This window comes from Fringilla coelebs, assembly GCF_963513975.1.
Source record: "Fringilla coelebs genome assembly, chromosome: 3".
Classification (NCBI taxonomy): Eukaryota; Metazoa; Chordata; class Aves; order Passeriformes; family Fringillidae; genus Fringilla; species Fringilla coelebs.
In genome coordinates, this window is record NC_140030.1 from 83,754,944 (window position 1) to 83,775,761 (window position 20,818).

At 56.2% G+C, this 20,818-nt stretch overlaps 1 protein-coding gene across 5 annotated transcripts in view; it reads left to right on the forward strand.

The window, feature by feature from the left end:
- SLC29A1 (solute carrier family 29 member 1 (Augustine blood group)) overlaps positions 1–20,818 on the forward strand; it is a 33,232-nt gene continuing 12,414 nt past the window's right edge. Inside the window, exons 1-2 of one of the 5 annotated variants that reach the window (XM_084203260.1) lie at positions 1–528; positions 5,699–5,871. The gene's annotated coding sequence lies outside the window, so the exon portion shown is untranslated. Of the gene's footprint in view, positions 529–5,698; positions 5,872–10,753; positions 10,808–11,015; positions 11,049–19,470; positions 19,592–20,818 lie in introns of those variants that run through there. The other 4 variants (XM_084203259.1, XM_084203258.1, XM_084203261.1 and 1 more) reach the window with 4 other exon arrangements.

Genomic DNA, 20,818 nt, shown 5'->3' on the forward strand with positions numbered 1-20,818 from the left:
CTGACCCCGGCACGGGAGAGGGTGAAAGCGGGGAGCAGCAGCGGAGGGGCTGCCTGCCGGCACCCTGCCCTCCTTGCCAAGGCAAAAGGACAGCACGGCTATGCCCCCCTCCCAGGGCAGTAGGGCCAGCCGTCCGCTCCAGGAAGAGGGGAGACACTGGCGAAAAGCCAAAGCACTGGACATTCCTGCGCCGGAGCCGCGATAGCGGGGCGACCCCAGCAGCCTCCCGCTCTCAGGTGCGGCCGATGCAGCGGGGGGGGGTTGCCGGGTCAAAGCGGGGTGCGAGAGGTGGAGGCACCGGGCTGCAGTCCGGCGGCCGCCGAGCCGAGGGCTGTCCCAGCCCGCCCGCGCGGTGCCCTTGGCGCGGCGGGGAGCGCTAGGACCCGGCCTGCCGCGGCCGGCAGTGCTGGCACCGGGCGCTGCGGGACCGGACCGTGCCCTGCAGGCGGCAGAGCCGCGGGAAGGAGCCGGCAGCCCCCGGCGAAACGTGTAAGCGACGCGGCGGTGCCCCGGCTGCCTCGGGTGCGGGTGAGTGCTGGGGCGGAGCGGGGCCCCCGGCAGCAGCGGCGGCGGCGGTAGCGCTCGGGGCAGCCCGGGCAGCCGTGCCGCGGCCGTGCGGAGCGGCCGGGGCTGCGGGGCCGGCCGGCTGTCCGACCGTCCCACCGGGGCTCCGACCCCGGCGCGCTCGGCCCCGCTCCTGCCGGGGCTGGGTGCTGCTGCCTTCCGTTCCCCTCCCTCTACAGGACCGCCGCGGGGCCAGGGAGCCTGTCCCGGGAACGCAGTACCACGGGGCAAGAAACGCTTCCCCTTTCGCCATCTCCCGAAACAACCAGCTGCGGACGGTGTTTGGTTACCCTGCCCGTGGGGATGTCACCCGACCACTGGCACGGCCACCACTTACTGGCCCCGACACCTTCCTGTGTCAGTCCCAGCTTTCTCTGAGTGCTGGCTCCCCCCCTGCCCCGCCAGTCACAAGTTCCTGTATGGCCTCGGGGGTGCCTGCACCACAGGGAACCCCTCCAGGGAGCCCTCCCTGTTCTTGGGGTTCCTGGGGCCGTGCCACCGCTCACCTCCCTGCCAGAACAACTTCGACAACCCCATTCGCCTCTTGCTGGCCCTTTGTCCCACTAGCTGGGCACTCTCCCATGACCCTTTCTATTTGTAGGCTGACCGCTGGGAGCTTGCCCTGCCCCTTTGCACCATTCCCCATGCAGGTCCTTTCTCCCCAGGCACCATTCCCTGGCTGCCCTCGGTGTGATTTGGCCCGGGGCAGAGGTCCTGGCTGCATTCTGAGTCCAAGGAATAGCCCAAGGCTTGCTTGCAGGAGCCTGACCTCGCGTGCAGGCGGAAGAGAGGTGAAGGTACAGACAGAGCAGGGTTTGTAGCACGGCCCTTGACTCAAATCAGTCCAAATCAGTGGTGCCTCTCAAGGTCAGGGCACTGCTCTGCTGGCCCTGTAAAGGTCTTAGTGCAAGAGTTAGTAAACAGGGTTCCCACTGCTGTTTTTTTCCTTATCCCTTCAGTGCCCTGGTGCTGTCCTGGGAAGGGAGCGAGCAGGTGCTGTAGGGGCTGAAATGGATCAGAAAATGTAGGGAGTGAGGGAAGCTGGCACAGCTCCGTGGTAGGAGATAGTGAAATTTATTAATGGTCCTCAGGCTTGTGCAGGGAGGGTGATGGAGGATGTGGTACAGGAGCACCAGCTGTGCTGCCCTGTTTTCCGCACAGACATATAAGAAGTCCTGCCATTCCCTGCCAGGAAATGCCCAGAGCATCCCTGAAGGCAAGCTGAGTGTCACTGGGGCCAGCAGGATGGGAGAGACCAGGCAGCAGTGGCAGAGAAGCCTGTCCTCCATCACAGCAGGCAGCCCTGCCGCTACTGCCCGCAATAAGACCCTCCAGGGCTCTCCAGAAAGCTAGGGGTTTGTGGAGCTCTTTTGCTTCTTGAGAAGCCTGTTTTTTTGCAGGGAACCCAGCACCTCTATGACTACAGATGCAAAGCAGGGCCAGCAGCAGCACTGCTGGGAAGTGCATAGCAGCTCAGCTCTGCTGTGAAGCTTCCCAACTTTACCACCCCAGGACACAGCACTAGAAAAAGTCAGAAGAGACTTTCCCACCTGCTTGCATCCCCTGGAGATGGCAGATCCTGTGTCGAGAGTGGAGAAACAGGGGGTTGGTGATGTCTGCAGCTCCTCCCCAGAAGAGGGATCTTTGTGGGAAGCCAGCCACCACCGTTGTCGGGGCTGACTTTTGTCATCTGGCTTGCCAGAGAAGAGATTTACTGGGTCTGGGCAGCAGTGTTAGAAGAGGAGGCTCTTTCACCAGAGGCTGAGTCCCTATCAGCTGAGTGTGGATGTACAGAATAAAGCCCGAGGCCCCGAGTCCCTGGGAGGGTAGTGCCAGGAGCCCCTCTTGTCCCTGAGGCACTGGGTCCCTGGCACAAGGCTGCTCCTGGATGTCTCACAGCCCAGGAACAAGGAGACAAGCAGGCAAGCTGCCTTTTGAGAAGTAACCTATTCTGAGAAGGTGCACTTCAAGCCTTTTCCCATCCCATCCCTACAGAACTCAGGGTTCTCAGCAGGGGACCAGCCAGAACTCCTTCCTCTGTGGCCTGCAGCTGAGCAGCAAGCACAGCTCTGCAGGACAACTACAGAGTGACGGGGTGACTGTCACAGTCTTATGTCCTCATGTGATCCATCCTGACCCTGAAATCTGCTTCCTAACATGATCCCTGCCCTTCTGCACAGTGTGTTACCTAGAGGCAAACTCTGCTTCTTTAAACCACCTTCAAACAAAAATCTCCTGCTTCTGCCCACGGACTTCCCGGCTTACTCCCAGATTTCCTGGCTCCCACTCATGCCCAGTCCCTCCATGGGTTAGCACAGTGCACACAACAAGCCCACACTTCGGGGTGCCCTGTCCCACTTTGTGCACTTGACTCCCAGTGCCGTTTATTCTCCCATCTCCCTGCTGCCACTCATTGCCTCCTCATCCTCATGGAGGATGAGGATGCCCATCCTCGTGCTCAGGGCCGTGCCTGCCCTGCCCGAGGGGTGGCTTGGAATGCCTCCCCACCCTGGAATGCCAGACCCTCTCCCACCAGCCACCAGCTCGCCCCTGCTGTGCTCCCCCCACGCTGCTTCCCCACGCTGGCTCCCGCATTCCGCGGAGCCGCTTAAGCCCGCGCCCGGCTAATTCCTTCCCCGTGCGCCCCCCGTGCGCCCCCCGTGCGCTCCCCGTGCGCTCCCCGTGCGCTCCCCGTGCGCTCCCCGTGCGCTCCCCGTGCGCTCCCCGTGCGCCCCCCGTGCTCCCGGAGCGCCCTCCCGGTCACGCCGCGGCTGCCGCCAGGGGGCAGCGCCGGCCCGCGCCCGCCGATGAGTTTGGGGTCTCAGCGCCGAGCCGGGGCGGCCCCCGGAGCCCCTCGGGACGGGGCAGCTCTGCAGAGGGGGTGGGAAGGGGCCAGACGCCAGTTCCTCCCCCCAGAATCAGGCAAACTCTGCCGCGCTCCCCCGGCAGCATGGCCGCGGGGCACTGTAGGCTCCCAGCCGTGTACCCCAGCTCCTCGTGCACGGGGTGCAGGACCCCCCGAGGGTTCCCTCTTCCCTGGTCCGTGCTAGAGTCCGTGCCCACCGGTGGACAGTCAGCTTTGCAGAGGGGCTGAGGAAGTGGGGGAGGGCAGTCCCAGTGGTACCCTGGCAGCTGGGCTGCTGGTCATGGGTTTGGCCTGCCCTTCTTTTGATGTCCCATGTTTGTGCTCCACTGGGTGGCCTGGGGGCCTCGTTTCAGCTTGGGAACCCGCGGAAGCATGACTGGCAAGGAGAAGAAATGATGAACGGCTGGTACTGTTGGAAGCTGTGGGAAAGGGCCCTCCTGGAGATCTCCCTGGGGGATGTTTAGGAGCATTCAGCCGCAGCTCCGCTGTTGATTCGCCCAAAGGGGAAAGCATGACTGGATGGACTTAGTCTCCAGACAGGATTTAGTCAGCCCTGCCAGACATTTGCACAGAGCGGAATTCCTCCACGCCAGCCAGCAAATGTTGGGCCAGGCACAGACCAGGGCTGGCACGGCTGTGAGAGCTCCTGGACCTGTGTTTGGAGCCCTCGTCTGTGCAGGTGGCTGTGTGCCATGGTCCCCGTGGTGCCACGGAGTGACCACAGAGACTGTCTGGGGAGCAGGCTGGCTGGGAGAACAGGTAGGCACCTGGGCCCTGCCCTGCCATGCAGGGTGGGCAGACTGGCTGCAGCAGCATTCCCGGACAGCTGGAGCATGGTGCCTCGGGGAGGCTGATGGGGTGCCATTGCTTCAAGCTATCCTCCAGAGCTGGCATTCACCCATCCTACAGAAAGCCACCTTGTGCCTTTTAGATGGTTCTCAGAGACCCTGGGAGTCACTGGGTACCTGGCTCCACTGGGCTGTGGATGGACTTTGTCGAAGGGGGAATGGGACCACACAGCAGCTGCCACCCCTCTTCCTCTCACCAGGTTCCCTGGTTCCCAGCAGCGCACAGCTCCCCTGTGGTGTTTTACAAGTGTGGCTGAGTGCCAGCCACTGCTTTCTTAATGGCTGTGCTCCATCGTGGGAGACTGGTGCTGCCAGTTAAGGAGGAGGATATGCCCCCGGCACTGCTTCAATGGGCCAGATGACCTTGGCTATAGAGTGGCTCCCTCTGCCAGAACCAGCTCCATCCTCAGCCAAGGAGACCTGGAGTGACACCATGACAGGGTGCTTGGAGTGGTCTGTGCCCTGAATGCCACAGGGTGTTCCTGCCTGCCGCTGATCCAGGGGTTAACCCTGTTTCCTCTGCTACAAGTGGGAGCCTGAACTGTGTGTCTTGAGTTTATCCAAGTCTCAGTTTGGGCCCTGGCAGGTGGAGACTGCCTGCAGTGAGGTAACATTTCACCCTTGGCCCTTGGCGGCACAGCTGTCACTCAGTAACTAGCACCCAGCAGCTCAGCTGCTAATTGGTACCATTAGTCAGTATTTACTCCCTTAATGCTTGTAGGAGAAAGCAAATGGGCAGCTGGAGCTCAGGAGAGGGCAGCTGCAGTGCAGGGAGGGAGGCAGAGGGATGGGGATGGGGATGGAGATGGAGGAGGGAGGGATTGCTCTTGGAAGGATTGTGCCCAGGAGATGGTGAGCATGGGAGACCCTCAGAAGTGATTTGGGCAGAGGGGCTTGTGTCCCCCAGCCTGCCAGCAGGGAGAGATCCTGTGTCCCAAAGATGCTGCTGTTCCACTGGAGCAGGCTGCCCCCACCTCCAGCAGCCTGAGAGGGGGCTGGAGCTTGACTGGACCCCGCTGTCCATGCCAGGTCCCAGAAGCCCTGTGAGCACCCTGGGCCCCTTGCTGAGCTGTGTCCAATCAGTGGACAATGGGATTTGTTTCTGCTTGCCCAGCTGGAAAACACCCATGGCCCTGCCACTGGGCTGGGGGTGCATGGGGGCCCTTCCTTGTCATGTCTCCAGACCATTTGCTCACCAGGGCTGTGAGTGCTTCAGGTGTCACCACATTGCACCTCAGTGCTACCAGCGAAGGGCGATGCTACGCGTGGGGAGGTGGCAGGGGCAGCGTGGGCTTCCATCTCCCCTGCCTTTCCTTGCAGGGTTTCACCCAGGGCTGCTCTGCTGCCGGCAGCGAGGTCCTGCTGCCCTCAGGCCACTAGTGAAGAAGTCACAGGCAGCTGCCTGACTTTATCCCTGCAGGTCTGGTGGTGCAAGGAAGCAGAGAGACAGAGGGACGACAGGATGCTGGAGGTCTGCGTGGCTCCCTGCAAGCAGTGATGTGCCAGCTGGATCTCTGTGCCACAAGCAGAGTTCAGGAGGGTATCGCAGCCCACTCCTTCCCCAGCTCGTCCCAGCAAGGCTCAGGCCAACAGGTGAGCGTGACCTCTGTCCTACCACCTCAACCCAAAATACAGGGCAGGGCACCAAGAGCCCAGAGATCACCGTCAGGAGTCCTGCAAGCAATGACTGGAGACCTCCCACCCCAAAAAGAGTCTGCCAGCAGCTCTTCAGCCAGGATCCTGCTCCAGGGTCAGCCAGGACCAGCAAGGGAATAGCAAAACTAAAACGATCAGACCCCGACCCATTCACTGACCTCAGCAACAGGCTGAGATGCTTTGTAGGCTATCAAAGCATCCATGATCGCTGCAGTCTTGTTATAACTGGATTCCCAGGAGCCTGTAGTAGGTTTTTTTTGCCCTCATTAGCTAATAGATTAATAACCTGCTGGCACTTGACAAAGGTTCAGCATCTTCTATGTTTCCCTTCAGGTGACTGATTAAAATGCCCCTTTTCCCCCTTTTCCTGTACAGCTGCCTTGTCACACATGCAGGCAATTGGATACAGCTGCTAATCTGTTTGCCATTCCACTCCTGCCTACCTACTCTGCCTTTCAGACATACTGGCTCTCTGTTTCTCTGCTCTGCGGCACTGAGGGCCAGCACAGTGGCTCTATGAGCTGACCCGCCCAAGCCTTCCTCTGGAATGGGGCAGGCAGCACCCAATGGAAGGAAATGCAGTCAGTGTGTGTCATGCTCAGAAAGGGAAGGGTGCTTTTGCAATGGAAAGGAGAGCTGGATGGCACGCAACCCCCTGGCCTCAGCTCTGCTTGTTTCTCACAAGCTGCAGGCTGATGGCCTTGTAGTGCCTCAGTTTACCCTGTCCCTAGCACAGGCACATGAGGGAAAGAGAAATCTCACTGCAGAGGAGGGCTGGTGGGTTAATTAATGTATGGTTGCAAAGTGCTTGCAAATCTCCAAGGAAAACGGTGGACGTGGGTGCCAAGTGTAAAGGATTCTGGAAACATTAAGTGCCTGCAAATACTGCCTAGCTCCTCAGGCCCTAAAACTCTGATATTGCCCAAGAGGCACTAAAAATATTTCTTTCGCTCCTATGATGCAATATCCACTGCCTGGAATAAATCTCCCTTTTTGCTCTTGCTCTCCAAACCAGCTGTTTGTTTGTTTTCCCCTTTTTGGATTTCACAGCTTTAGTTAAAGCAGAGAATTGCTACAAGGGAGGAGGGGGGGATAAAAGCAGCTTTTGTGGAAGGTTTGGCAGCAAGCGTCACTGAAGGGAGAGCACTTTGCCTGTTTGTTCTGCCCGTCACAAACTAGCTGTGAGCAGAGCGTACAAACTGGGCTCCAGGTGATGGCATCACAATGCCTGCAGTGCATGTTCGAGTTTTCAGAAAGAAAACTCGACGGGCTGGGCAGCTACAGCCCCACAAGCATGTGGGGCTCCCAGCCTTATGTAAGGGAGAGGCTTTGCTGGCTGCCTTCCTCCCTTGCTTTCTCCCTTTGCTCTGGGGAGCGCAGCGATCTGCCAACAGCAGCAGCGTGTTCTGGCACTGAGCTGCTGCTTTGGGGATGGAGAGGGTGGGAACACAGCAAGCCCCCGGGCCCCACTCGAGTCTGCCTTTTCTCCTTGCCTGAATGACACAGGGGAGAAACACCCAGCTCTGTGGGTTATACAGTGGTGGGCTGGGCCCAGTACCCGTGCTGGGCAAAGCACAGCTGTTTCCAGTTCGGAGCAGTGACTATTTTCATAGCTGTTTGCTGTTTCTAGGAGGTCTATTATTGTACACAGAGGTGAAGATGATAACATGAGAGTCACTAGGGAGCAGAGGGTTCTTCAAATGCAGCACCTTTGCCAAGATGAAGCAAAGCCGCTTGGCCCTGCAGCAAGAGCTCACGTTTGTGGGCAATAAATGAGTTGTTACTGGCTGTGCAATTTACCTTACCATGTACCATAGAGGAGGTGTCACCCCTCTGAAAATGCATGCTGCTATTGACATTACACAACCCAAGGACTTGCATCGCTCTTGGGAGCAGCCGAGCTCCCTGAGGGGCTAAAGTGCCTCTACAGAGAAGAGAACTTTGAGCAAAATGTCTCCTGTCCTGCAGCAGCCAGGACTGGATTTTAAAGGACACTCACTCTCTCCCAGACTTAGCCTGCTTCACCCCACAGTGTCTTGCTCGCTCCAGGTCTTCTGCCTGCCCAAGAGAAGAGATTGTTAGACCCTGTCCTGCAGGTTGAGTGGGGGCACAGGGTCTGTGCAGGGCAGCAGCCAGCAGCCGGTGCTGTGCTTAGGAGCTGGAAGCCGCCCCTGTCCGTGCCTCCCCTGGGGTGGGTCTGTCTGCTGGCCTCCCGTCTGCCTGCGGTCACCAGTGGCTGGGACGCTGCTCAGCACTAATGGATTTCAGCCCCCATCTCCAGTGAGAGGCGTCTCTATGGAGAGATGTTTGATTCCGGTGATTGGGGAGTGGCTGTGCAGACAGGACCAGAGCTGCAAATTAGAGAACATTTAATCCTGTGCTTTGGTGCTGGTAAGTGCTACGTGCCCTGCTGCTGAAAGCCTGGGGTGAGGCAGCGGCTACACCCGCCCTGTCCTGAAGGAGAAACTTCCTGGAATATCCACTCAAAGGTAAATTTTGTGGTGTTTCTCCTCCCGATGGGGTCTGAGGTTATAATGGGTGAGGCTGAGAGCCTTGTCCCGGCTTCTGGAAGCACAAGTGTCAGTTTGGCTGGGCAGTGCCCATCAGGACCCTGGGCTCAAGTTCCTGGGGGAATTGGTTCTCACAGCTTTTAGTCTGTGCTAAAGTTGGAGCTTATTTAGAAAAACAAAACTGTAGAGATGCTCAAATGTTAGGTCATGCTGCGAGCAGCAAATGTGGATATCACAAGGAGAAATACGGTGCCTAAGCTGCTGTGGCATCCATGTTCCAGGGACTACTAAGGGGGCTTATGGGGCTCTGTGGGTGACAAAATGACACATCTCAAAGTTAGAGAGGAGGTGACATAAGACATCCCACGCAGGCAACCTTGCTTTTCTGTTTTGTTTGCATTTTGCAAGGAAGAGAAAAGATAGGAGAGAAAAGATGAGGCAAGGTGGGGAGAAGAGAGGTCTTGTCTGTGTTGCAGCTTACCCAGAAGACCTTCCAGATCAGAATGCCTTACAGAAAGGGGGCTGAGGAAAGGCAGGCCCAAGGCTTGGATCTGTCATTGCCTGGGGGATACAGCCTGGGAGCTTTAATTGGAGATGAGAGCTTTTAAATTTAATTTTATCTGATATGGATCTTAAATTTAAGGAAAGAGCCTCCTGTTGTACTATCTGGCAGCATTGTCTGTCGCCTCTCCTCATGTTGTTAGTGTACCCTGCTCCTTGCTCCCAGAAGCCCATAACCATGACAAATATCCATGCAGAGGGAGAGATCCAGCTGCAGAGGCTGCCAACGAGCAGATCAGTGAAGAGGTCTTTTCCTCAGGGTGAGACTCACAGCGTCATTGTTGCAAATCAGAAAGCACCGGTAGCTGTCTCAGCCCTGTTATCACTGCCTTTTTCTTGGGCTTTGAGGACTTTTTGCTTATGTGGTAATTTTTGTAGGTCTGTCTTAAAATACAAGCTTGGTGCTTGGATTTTGCAGGAAGATGTGTGTTAGAGATCATCTTGCTGAGAGAGCGTGAGAAACGATAATCTGCCAGAGCTTTTGGGGGTGTTTTAACTTCTGGTTTTAATTTCTAACCCAAACTGATCACCATCTGCAGAGAATTTTCTGAGGCTGTTTATTAATGGAACAAATGTTTTAATAGTCAAAACTGCTTCAGGGACCTTTTGGTGCCGCTGCCTGTGCCTGCACAGCACAGAGAATGGAGAGAGCCAGGAGGGCCCAGTTTTCCTTGAAACACCCAGCTACATAAAAAAAAAATTCTGTCACTGTTTAACCGCATGGATATAAGGTTAAATTCAGGTGCACTCCCCTCTGCTGGGGGACAAAGTACCTGGGGAATCCTCCACGTTTGCACTTTAGCTGAGCAACGTGTCATAGCAGAGTAGATATAAATTCTGAAGAGATAGAAACGTGGAGGCAACAGGCAGAAGAAACTAATCTTAGAGTTTGTGGCTGCCCTTTGGATGGTGAATACACACGGTACTCATAGGCTCCAAATACAGGGGGATTGCTAACGTGCACAGGGGTCTGCACATTGCCCACCATCCTGGGTAGCACCACCGGGAAAACACAGTGCAAAAAGTGTCTTCAGTCCTCTGTGACTTATAGGATCATAAATGGTTTGGGTTGAAAGGGGTCTTAAGGGCTACTAAGTTCCAATCCCCCTGCCATGAGCAGGGATGACACCCACTAGATCACTAACTCAAGAAAGTTTTTATATATATATATATTTTTTTTTAATATATATATTATATATATATACACGCACACGTGTGTGCAAAGCATCTTCTGAGGCTGATGTTACAGCCCTTGGTGCCGAAAATAAGGTACCTTTGCATATATATATGTGTGTGTGTATGTGTGAAATGCAGATGTGTTATTTGTGTGTATGTATATATACACATATCCGTATATATGTAAATATATATGTATGTGTGTATGTATATATGTATACATATATATATATGATGTGTATGTGTATATATCACACCCTTATGTGGTGACTGCCAGCAGAGTGTTTTTGTCTGAATTAGAGTGCAGCATGGGGACAAGTGAGGAACTAGAGGCCAGTTCGCACACCATTTAGAGCCATAATTTAATGCATGGCTCCCTTTAGAGCTGTAATATCTACTAATGCATGGACATTAAGAGACACCCGGTGCTGGGTGAGGCTCCGGAGTTAGAGGGCGCTTGCTTTGCTTTCGCTCCCCCGAGGAGCCGGCGGTCTCGGCCCGGTAGGTTTCCCGCCACGGCGGGGGGGTGGGGATGGGTAGGCGCGGAAATGGGGGGAGCCAGGGGCGGGCGGGCCCGGGGAAGGAGCGGCGGCGGAGCGCCGGGCAGCGCGGGGAGCGCGGCGCAGGTGGGTTCGCCCCGAGCTGCGCACGGCTGCCCCGGAGAGGGGCGGCTCCTCTCACCCCTCTTCTCCCGGGGGCGAGGAGGAGCGGGGAGCGGGCGGGAAGCGGGAAAACCCGCCGCCTCTCCCACGCGGGAACCGCGTGGCACTGAAGGCGGAGTTTAGAGCGCGGTTCGGAGGCGGCGGGTTTCCATCCGCACCGGGGAGAGAAGGAGACGGCGGGCAGCGGTGGGCGCTCGAGTTCGAGGTACTGGCTCAAAGTCGCCGAGCTTTTGGCCACCCCGGCTCCCTCCGAGGCTCCGCGCGGCGTTTCAAAGCTGCCGGGTGCTTGGGGAGCCTTCAGAGGGAGCCGGGGGATTCCCCAGCGCAGCATTCGGCGCGACAGCGTGCGGAGAGGCGGCATGCGAGTCGCGGCTTGGGGGACCGGGCGAGGGGTGTGTGAGGCATAGATGTGCTTTTCGTGGGGGATTCTTCCTTGCTACCTTGCACGGCAACTACAAATCCCCGCTCGTAGTTACTGCCGCGGGGAGAGCTTCTCGTTTTGGGGATGCGAAACGGAGCGGGCGGCACGTGGCTCTGGGGATGCAGAGCGCGATGATGCTCTGATACTTGGGATGCAGGACTTCACCGAGGGGATTGTGCCGCGGTCCTCCGGCTGCAGAGGCGCACATCCCTGCCGAGTGGTGCGTGTGCACGGCAGTGTCTGCCAGCCTGCCTCAGCCGCGGGTGTGGGGGGGACCCGCTGGCAGGTGCGTGGGCAGGGTGCCATGTGCGAGAAGTGGGGCAGAGCCCCTCTTGGCTGGCAGAAAAACTGCTGGGTTGGGGTTGCCCCACGTCCTGATCAAGAAAATGCCCCCGGTTGGCTGTGGGATGTTGTGAATGAATTCAATGAGTGTTTCTTTCCATTCCTGAGTAAACCGTCAGCATTAATGGAGAGCGGGTCTAGGCAGAAGTGCCAAGAGCTCCTGTGGAGCCCTTTTGTGCTGTCCTCCTCACCCCTGTAGTTAAATCTGAGGCTCACACCCCTGCTAGATGCTACTACTGCCAGACCAACACAGTCCCTGCCTGTACTCACCAGCAATGCCATCTGCCTCTCGGGAATGGGCTGTGGAATTGCAGTTTGTGTGGGAAGGCAGCAGCAGCTAAGCCCTTGAGCTGTGGGATCGCAGACAAGTAAAGCCTGTGTCCTTGATCCCAGGGCTAGGGGCTGCAGGAGGAATTTGTGCAGCTGTTAGCCACAGCTGGATGCACTTCCCGGCTGTTCCGAAACAGAACACAACCCAATGGCCCCTCTGTTGCCTGTTGTGAGCAGACACAGTTGAGGGACTTCTTTGAATGCCGACATGGGAAATCCCACTCTCCTTCTGCCCTGCATCCCGACTTGGTGACATTGTTCCCACTCACCAGCACCTGCAAGCTGCGGGACAGCCTCAGGCTTCCTCAAGCCTGCCTTGTCTACAAAGCTGTCTCAGGATGTGACTGTGCAGGGATGCTTTTCCCTTGGGTTCACTGGTTGTCTTTGTGCACCTCATGGGCCATTGATAGTGTCAGTCCAGTGCTGACACCACACATATGCCCCCCAAAGTACTCCTGCTCCTGCCATTGTTTTTTGCTCCTGGAAAAGACAGGTAGGCTTGCTCTTGGCTCACCAAAAAGCTTTTCAAAGAGCAAAGGCACTTTCTTCTCAGCGCCAAGGGCTGTAACGTCAGCCCCAAAAGATGCTTTGCAGGATAACTAAAGATGCTTTGCGGGATAACTCGTCCCTCCACAACTAGTGCAGACGAGGTAGAGCTGTACCAGATACCTGGAGTGAGGAGGCTGAAGAAATTCACTTCAGTTTAAATCAGCAGATGTGGCACCAACACACAGGACAGTATGGTACCTCAGTCCTGCAGTTGTCCCTCTTCTCCATTCCTCACCAAGCTGCATAATTAACTACTGGCATCAGTTCCCCAGCATGGCATCGCTACTCTCATTAACTTGGGCTGGGAGGTGTTAATGAGCCTCTTCCTCTTTGAAGATGAGCCATGGGCTTTGTTGTTGCCCTGGCCTGACCTGTCTTATTCCTTGTTGTGGTATGGGGGTAAGCCAGGGTGCGGAGGACAAGGCACGCGTTCACCCACTCCCATGCTTCATTCCCAGTTCTCCTGGCAGAGGCAGGGCCTGGGGACCAGCCCATTGGCAAAGAGGGAGCCCAGGACCACCTGTGTGCCCTGTCCAAAGGGGAAAGCACCAGCCACTGGCTTTAGGAAGCCAGCAAACAGCTTCTGGTGGTTTCCATGGGACGCACATAGATCTTGGTTGGTTTTGTTCAGTGCAAGGTCCAGGCCCTTGGCAAGTGTTATGGAAGCTGCCAACACCCGCTCTCATTCACGGAATGCTGTTTGCTTGCGGTCCTTGCCAGCTCCGTACTGACCCCACAGTGTCAACCTCCTGAGCCTTCCCAACACTGAGCTCTGTTCTGAGACCCCTGCCAGCCCAGCCCAGCCCAGCACTACTTGGGGCTGCAGGACTGCCAGCTCTCAGAGTCTCATCTCCATGCTATCTTGTACTCAGCTGCCAACAAACTGAGGCCCAGAGCACTGCGCAAAATGAGCTTCAGGCATTTGCAGCTGGGCAGGAGTCAGGGCTTGACTCGCCGCACAGCTATCTTTGATGAAGCAGTGCTATAAGGACCAATTGCTTCTTCAGTTTAAGAGTGTGCAAGATGTGGGATGGGGAAAGAAGTGTGCAAGGTAGGGGCAGAGCTTGGATGGGTTTCGTTACAGCAGGATGTGTGGTCTGGAGGGACTCAGTTCCCCAGCTGAGGCTGCAGCGCAGTACTCCACCCCATCTTCCACTCCAGAGTCCGTGGACCTAGCTGGGGGTGGGAGGAGGCTGTACATGGGCTCTGGGGTCCCCATGTGGGAGAGGAGCCGTGATGCTGCATGAGCTCAAAGCTCTGTGTGTGTGGCTGTCATGCACTAACTGTGACACAAATTGGTGAGCCTGGCATTCTGGGTGCAGTGCTCAAGGCTCTCTTTCAGCCTCTTGGTTAAGCCGTGGGAGAGCACAGTCAGGCTTCATCTCCAGCAGACTGACTTTCCTTGGGCCAAAAGGGAGCAGAGGCCTATTGCCTGCCCAGTGGCTCGTGCAGAAGCTGTCAGCAGGAAGTCAGGCAGATTTCCGCAGAGCCTTCTTGTTTCTTCCCATCACACGACTGCCAGTGAGACTTGCTTTAGTTAATTTCCTTTAGGACTATTCTAAAAGGAAAGCACCTTGCTGTGAAATTTCCAGCTGGAAGTTCCTGGAATGAGCAGACCAGGAAGCTGCAGAGGGAGGAGGCAGGCAGGGGCTGGAGGTGAATAGCAGGGCTCAGAGGGACGTGACTGGGTGGGCAGCAGCAGTGGGACTGGAGGGTTGTGCCAGCCTGCTCTGGCCTCGTACTGAGGCTTAGTCACGGCAGCAGGATGTGGCATCACCTGTGCTGTGCCAAGAGCCAGCCATCCACCTGAATGTGTATCTGTGTTCCCAGACTGGCACTGAAGTGGCCCCAGCCTCCTGCAAAGCTGCTGGGGAGAAGAGTGTCCTGCCTGGGTTTCCCTGCTTGGTGTCTCCTCTGCTGCCCAAGCTGTGGCTCCAAACATGGTCGTCATCCCTGCCTGGTTCATTTTGCCCAGCACCTCCAGCCATGGACACAGTTTACACCTGTGGCTGAGGGACTGTTCACCTGGCTTGAGCCCGTGAGGGCTTTGGAGTTTCAAAAGAGTTTTTGCGCATGGTAAACCCTCATGAGAGAAACTCCCGTTTTAAGCTTGGGAATAACTCCCGGAGACCAGCAAGGGAGGAAGGAGGGACTGGTGACAGATCACCAGGGACACTCAGTCCTGCCCAAGGCTGAGGGTTGAAGGAGATGCCAGCCTTATCTGCCTTGCCTGCTCTGCCTGTGACAGGCAGTGTAATTTCCTGGCCTCAGGACCAAGTTGGAGGCAATTCCATTTTTTCATCCTCCCTTAGTGGTGTACCCTTATTTCCCTGATGGTATTTGCTCTGGACTGGACTTCAGCTCCCACAAGGAGCCCACTGCTGCAGGACGCAGACAGTGCATGGTGCTTTCATCCCATCAGGGTTTGTAGGGGTTGGGCTGTGGCTGAGGATGGCAAGGTTGGGTGTGTCTTCATGGCATCCTGGCATAAGCAGGAGCGTTATCCATTAACCACAGGAGAACACAGACCAACGGCAACACAGCCAAGCTGTTATGGAGTGATCCACCCTACCCTGCAGCTTCTTCTTCCCATCTTCACACCCTCTCCTTGTGGCAACCCACGTCAGGACACTTATCTGCTAGCAGATCTGAATAGGGCTGGAGGCAGCAGCTGTGGGGTGCCCACGTGTTGTGGGTCAGAATCCATGCCTTGCAGGGGGATGAGGAAGGTGCCGAAGAGCACTGCACTCCCCCTGCCTGGGCTCTGCAGCTGGGCTTGCTCCAAAAGTGGAGCCTTTGACCAGAAACAAAACCCGGCATCGGTAAATAGCCTGGCAATTGATACTCAACACACAAGTCTGCTGTGCCTCCCTTCCTTCCCTGTGGCTGTGAAGGGGATGCAGTGTGTCAGAAGGGACTGCTTCAGCAAGGCTCAGGCCCTGGGCTCCCTCTCACCTGGCATCACTGTGGAGGTACATCAGCATCCACCCATGCAAGCTCTGACAAGACACCTTGCCAGATGGCCAGCTCACCTCAGTGGAGGCTGCTGGACCCTTGGGTCTCCCAGCAGGGTGTCTAGAGCCACCTTCATCTCCTCTGCTCCCCACATTAATCTGGGGAGGCTCAGAGGCTTCTGGAGCCTGCCAGCCAATGCCAGTGGCTGTAAAGTGACATTTCCACAAGAGCACTCAATGGCTCTCATCCAGAGTTCTTCATGCTTCCCTGAGACATCCTGAGGATGCTCAGGGTGCCAGACAGGCTGTGGCACACTGGGCGGTGGCTGTTTGCACTGACGTAGCAGCAAAGGCTGGGATTTGGAGGGGATGTGACTTGCTCTTTCCCAGCTTGTGGCTGGGCTTATTATTGTTGGTTGTGTGTGAGATTGTGTTTTGCTGGCATTTGGGCAGACACCACGGTCCCCACCCCCTGTTTGCTCTCCCCGCCTGATCCTACTTGCATAAAGATTTTCCTGTTTGCCTCTGTTAAGCCAAGGCCAGTGCCAAGGGTGGGAGGTTTGGGCTCTGACTTATTTGCTCCGAAGGAGGAGTCTGCCTCAAGTCTTGCTTTGGCTCCTCATGTGAGACCTCAGTCCTGCCAGGCTGTTTGGGGAAGCTGTTATTCAGGGAAGAGGGTGCCAGAGATGGTGCCTCTGCCCTGGGTGTTTGCTCCAGCTCCTTTGCTCACACCACATCGCTGACAGCACACTGCCTCCTTGGCTTTCCACTCCTTGCTCCACAGATCATGTGTTGCCCACACAGCTCTTCTGTGTCTGCCACAGAACAGGGATATGAAAACCCCACTCTCAGCAGGGGTTTTCCCAGCTTCCATCTTCTTTCCTGCTGGGAAACGTGCAGGTGTGTGTGGCTCCTCGAGTCCCCTCCTGGGACTTGTGGGGACAGCCTTACCCCACTCTTTGGAAATGGCTGCAGCTTTGGAAGTGAGTGGATTTGGCACAAGCAGACCCACACAGGGCATTCATCCCTTCTCCTTCCTTTTGTTTCTGGGGATTGTGGGGTGCCCCTTGGCTGGCACAAAGTGGGTTTTTGAGGTGAGGGCATGATAGACTCCCTGTCTCTTGGAGTAGAGTCACTGTGAAATGGCTGCATTTAGCATCTGAAGCCATTTCTAAGATGCTGTGGCTGTCCGGGCAGCAAGCAGGGTCTTGGCAGGACAGGTGGCTGACAGACTGCACAGGACCCTGACAAGTCCCAAAACCTACTTCTGTGCTCATCATCCCCTTTCTCAGTCGGACTGAGACATTTAATGCCAAAAGCAGCGGTCAGTCAGGGCCCCTATTCTGAGCTGGCCTGCAAGCAAAAGGCCCCTTTGGTCTGTGGGGACCCAAAATAGCCCATGTATTTCTGTCCTGGCCACTGGGACATGCAGAGGACAGAGACAGCCTCGACTCACCACAGGTCAGTGGTGGTTGGCTCCTGCATGTCTGTCCCATCCTCTGCCAAGGGGGCTGCTGCTCAGTGGGGAGGAATTTCAGAATTTTGGAAACTGGGGAGGTGGTGACACCGAGGGAAGATTGTGTTGTTCTGGCTCTGGTTTCATTTCTCTGTCCTCCACTAAATTGAAAACAGCTGTGCAGCCCAGACCAGCCTCCAAAAAACTGCTGAGGAGGAGCAAAACAATCTCTGCTCCTGGGCCAGTACCCCAAACAGGACTTGCAGCCTCCTGCTGGGCTCTCCAGGTAAAACGGCAAGGTTCACTTTGCCCAGCCCTGGAGATGCTCTCCCACCTTCTTGAGGGGCAGCAGCTCAGCAGCTCCCACTGGGTTTGGGCAGCTCTTGCCTGCTGAGGGTCCTGCCATTTCTGCACCTCTGAATTTGGCTCCATAGAGGAAAGAGCCAGAACTGGAAGGACAGCCTCTCTCCTGGGAGGTGGAGGTGCCATGGGGTGCAGGAGGTGGCCAGGTGGCAGCGGGCAGGGGGTTGCTGCAGGCAGGTGCTCTCACTGCTGGTTGGCTGCTGGCTTTTCCTGCTCTTCTAGAAGCATCCCTGTTTTGGGGACAAGAGAGTGAGGGCTCAGATTCTCCTTGGGGAAAGGAGTTCCTGTAAAGTACAGGGTGGCATTTGGGGTGGGAGAGTGATTGAGCTGAGCCCTCCAAGCCCCTTCTGCTTTGCCTCTCACAGCAGGACTGTTCTGAGGACCTCTCAAACAGAATGTAAGCTGTCCCCATCCTTCTCCTCCAGACCCTCACTGCAGGTTTCTCCATGCTCACCTCCCTTATGTTGTCCCTGGCCTGATTCCTTCCTGAGTCTGCCAGCTCTGAGCTCCTGTAGCCAGTAACATGAAGCAATGAAGGGGGAATTATCTCCATTCTACATCCCAGCACTCGAGGGGTGCCAGTGGCAGGTGGCCTCCTGCAGTCCTGCTCTTCCCCTCTGGTACTGCTCCCCAGGCAGTGACCTTGGGGTGGCCATGTGTTGTTGGTAGACACGGCCCTACTGAGCCCAGGAGATGGCAGGCTGTGGAAAAATTCATCTTACCCCTCTTTTATTCCTCAGTTGTGGGATTTTATCCACTGGGTTTCCTCCCACACATTCAGTGAGTCCTTATCTTCAGACTTGTCTGGCTAAGAGCTGTTTTGCTCTCAACCTGTTTTGCTGTGGGCTCCTCTTTCTGTGTCTCACCTTTGCTCCCCTCAGCTGCAGACAGGAGGGGGAAGTGGGACATGGTCCTGTAGGCTCAGCCCATCCCTCTGACATGCTATAGCTGTTGCCCAAGGTGTGGCCAACCAAGATACCATGGTGCAGAGACAGGGATTCCTCTTGAGCAAGCATGAATGCAGGGAGGGGAAAAGCTACTAATGCAAAAGAGGTGCATCTGACAGCCACATCCCAAGGGGTCTTACCTGAGTGCTGTCCCAACCCTCCAGGGAGCGTCCCTCCTCCCACCTGACTGGTGGAAATAAGGACGTGCCTTTGGGCAGGCAAGAGCCATAACTGTGCCTTGTGTTGTGCACAAGGTTGGGATTGCCTTTGTCCTCTGTGCATGGCTGTCCTGGCGTGTGGTGGCCTGTGCCACTACTGCATCAAGACCCAGGCTCCTCCACGCAAGGAGGACCCGCTCCAGCTCAGGGCTGCCTCTGGCTGCTCCTTGTGCTCCCAGATGAATTTTACTTTAATGACATCTGGTTGTTCTCCACAGGTATCCTGTAAGGGTTTTTCCATTTGGAAGCGGAAACGTGGTTTCCTGCCATTGTGCTTCTTCCTGCTGCAGCCCCCAGATCGATTAGAGGGAAATACCTTTTCCCCCAGCACTTCCCTTACCCATGGCCCCCAAGCAGCACCTCCATTGGCCAGCCTGGCATCCCTGGGGACTTGGACCAGCCCTGCAGACATGGGCTGTGAGGATCTGCCAGCTGCAGAGGATTGCTGGATGAGGATGAAGGTCTGGGGCAAGGCATCCCTAGGCTCTCCCCAAACCTCTGGTGTCCCCTCAAGAAGCCATGGTAAGGTGTCGTGAGCTTGGCGAGCTGTTCATGCCCATTGTGGGTCACTCTGTGCCCCTTCCCACCTCCTTGAAGCTCCTGGAGGTGCTGAAAGCCTCCTGGAAGCACCATCCATGTGCTGGAGATGGTTTCTGCCTGGGCTTGGAGGCTTCTGCAGCTGCACTGAGTGAAGCCCTGAGAAAATCCCTCCCTCTGCCCTTGGGAGAAAAGGTCTTTATTTTTCTAAATTTCCACAAATGGAGACTGAACCTGGCCCTGGAAAAACATGTCTCCTTCCACAGCCTCCCAAGAAGCAGGTTGCGTTGTGGCTTGGAGGGGACGGCCCTTTCTCTAGGGAGAGCAGTTTAAGCAGGTGCCATCAGAGAAACCAGCTTCTTGGAAGAATCCTGTCTCTGCAAACAGTCTCCTGAGATCAGCTTATCTCCCCTCTGCTGACGCCTGCTCATAAATGACGTTTTCCCCTGCTCCTGCCCTTCCCCAGGCACCAGTATCTCCTCCTGCATCCCCAAACTGCCGGCCCTGGAGCAGGCAACAGCTCCAGTATTTGTGGGGCTTTTCCTACCTCTCCCAAGGCTGCGTTGTGCCTGCATCGTCCTGTGGCTTGAAGTGACAAGGAGCAAGGGGCTGGGACCGCCCTGCCCTTCTGGTAAGCTTGTTGCGGTGACATTGCGATGTCCCTCTGCAGCGTTTGTTGGGCAGGAGCACCCATCTCTGCTCCTGGGGGGGTTTCTCTGGCCAGGGACCAGATTGCACCTGGGCTTGGGCACTCACCATGTGCTGAGGAGAGAGGTGTGTGGTTCATCCTGGGGCTGCCATCGATGGGGTTTGACCAGTATTAGTCAGGGCTGGGAACCCACTGCGCTGCCCTGCTGAAGAGGTGGATATTCAGGACTTCCTGGGACTCAGTAATGGTCTGATAGGGATAGTCAGACAGCTGTGCCACCTGGGGTAGTTTTAAGGCTGTCTCTTCCCTGTCACTGTCCTCTTCCCTCTTCCTGGTGGAAAGCCCTTCAGGGAGAGTGCTGGAGTCCCTGGGGAATTTGCTGCCCAGCCAGATCAGTTTACCTGCCTGAGGCGAGGGCCCCCAGGGAGCCTCTCAGGGCTCCTTGAACTCTCCAGATAAGGAACTTCAGCCTGGTTGGTCTATGCAGTTCAAAACACACCAGGGCTGAATGCTCCCCCTGCGCCACCCGGCATCTGAGATAACAGCAGGCACTGGGAGCAGGGTCAGGATCCACAGCTGCTGCTTTGTGAGGAGTTTGTGGTGGCTGCTGGTGCAGCAAGCCCAAAGGCAGAGGGGGTTTAGAGATGCCTCTTCTTTTGTCCATGGAGGAGTGAAGGGAGTGAGGTAAAATGCGTCAGAAACATTGTCAGGGACCCTCATTCTGTGGGGTGAGGGTGCTGCACAGAGCACCTTGTAAGAGGTTTTCTTCTGCTCTCCAAGCCCTGGCAAAGCAGAGGACTTTGTCTGTAGACAGCAAATCAAGGGAGAAAGCAGAAATACCTGCTCCCTCCTGTTCCCCTGCTAATCTGTCTCCTCGGGACACAGACATGGAGTAGGGCTGGAAGAGCAGATGGCATCACAAGACTGTTTACTGAGAGGCAGAGAGGACAAGAAGAATAGGAAGTGCTATGAGCTTGCTGATGGGAATAGCCAAAAAGCACTCCAGGACTAGGAAACCTGCTGCAGAATATTGGATGGATGAGTGATCAGAGGAAGAGAGGCCATAGCAGAGAAGACAGATGAAGCTTTTACCTCACTGTTAGCTCTGCAAGAGCCTGAGCAGTTTCTTCCACCTTCCTTTGGGGAGCTCCTCAGAGCTCAGTTAGAAAGCAAAGGTAAACAGCAAGTGTCTTGGGCCAGGCAATGTTC